Here is a 1,782-nt window from a genome sequence, read left to right on the forward strand (position 1 = left end):
GTCCGTCCCGTAAAATTACAAGTCTCTATATCCCTAATCTATCTCTACTTGCCATAGTCGACACCTTAATGGGCTTCCGGTGTCGAGGGTGCTCCTCGGCAATGCCCTCCGATAGGGGCTTAGGGTTGATGGAATCCTGCAAGCTGACACGAGACATCGGTTCACAGACAAGCGGGGAGAGCGATTTACCCAGGTTCGGGGCCCTCGATGAGGTAAAACCCTTACGTCCTGCCTGTCTGTTCTTGATTATGAAGATATTGGGTTACAATGGGATGCCGAATAGTTCGGCTGAGATCTCGTCGAGATGGCTAAGTGCTATGATGACCTAGCTCTAAGCTTTTGGTGGCTAAGGCTGCTAAGATTGATTGTGTCCCTCGGCAGCCCCTCTCATGGCCTTTATATAGGAGGCCAGGTCTCAAGAGGTCTAACCGAGTACGACTAGGTTTACAGTAGCTTTAAATCTAATCTTTCCTTGTTCAACCGCTTCTTTATCTTGCTCGTCAAGGAATCTTCTGGTGCGCCGTCCAAGTGCCTTCATGGGCCTCCAACTACACAATACAGGATAGGGAAATGTCGGTTACCCAAAGGGTAATGCCCACGTCAGTAGCCCCCGAGTGTCTAGCCGAACATAGTTTGGGTAGAGATTGAAGCATGTCTTCTTATGATGTCCTTCTCCTCGATTGTCCTTGTTCATCTTGAATCAGCACCATCTTCTTCTGTCGGGTGCGCGTCAGCGCTCCCGATGGGAGTAGCCCCCGAGTCTAGGTACGGATGCTTGCAATCCGTACGTAGACTCAAGTTGTACCACTCGAATGTTTCGATCAGCCGAAGTTTTTCTGCAAGTCTTCGTAGGTCATCCGATACATTTTCTTCATGCAAGGGATAATGGGTAACGTGCCCAACTTTTGCTAGTTAACTGCCGATGGCAAAACAACGTTATCCTACACAGAATCAAGTCCCCGGGCATGATCCTGGAGTTCAAAAAAGTTCTGTCTGGTGCGCGTCCAGCGCTCCCGATGGGAGTGGCCCCCGAGTCTGAGCATGGGTTCTTGCAACTGGGTGCAGACTCGAGTCGAGCAATTATCTCTTCCTTCAAGGCTTTTTCCTTCGAGTCTTCATTCTGTCGGGTGCGCGTCTAGCGCTCCCGATGGGAGTAGCCCCGAGTCTAAGTGCAGATGCTTTGCAATCTGTGCATACACTCAAGTTCACCATCCGATACCTTTTTATTCCTTCGAATGCTTTGAGCATTCCTCATGTCGTCATTGATGACGCTTCACAGATATCTTGATTTTGACTGACAGGACGCGACCCACTGGGCCTATTCTTTCTCTGTCTGGCCCTGTTTTTAATCGATATCCGCCCTTCTCGCACAGTTACCAAGGCGTCTCCTCTATTTCCGCAATCTTCAATGGAAAAGAACCACTTAATGAACTGGCAGCAGTGACACGTGCCCACGCAGTCCTCAAGTTCTCCCTTTCTTAAAATCTCCAAAGGACGAAATCCTCTAGTCTTCTCCCATATTTTCCGTAGCATCTTCCAGTCCTTCTTCCTCTTCTTTTCTTTGCAACCGTTGCACCGCCACCACCGCTTTTTCCGATCCTCCCAGATCTCGCAATGGTGAAGAAGAAGAACCTCACCGCCGCCGTCAGTTCCACGAGCGGCGGCGCCGCCGCCAAATCCTCCTCGAATCCTCCGAAGAGCAGTGCTCCAGATGCTCCTCCTGCAACTCCGGCGCCGCCAGCGCCGCCAGGCTCGATAGCCAAACCTGGGGATTGGCTAGCG

The sequence above is a fragment of the Lolium perenne genome, chromosome 7 (assembly GCF_019359855.2).
Source record: "Lolium perenne isolate Kyuss_39 chromosome 7, Kyuss_2.0, whole genome shotgun sequence".
Taxonomy (NCBI): domain Eukaryota; kingdom Viridiplantae; phylum Streptophyta; class Magnoliopsida; order Poales; family Poaceae; genus Lolium; species Lolium perenne.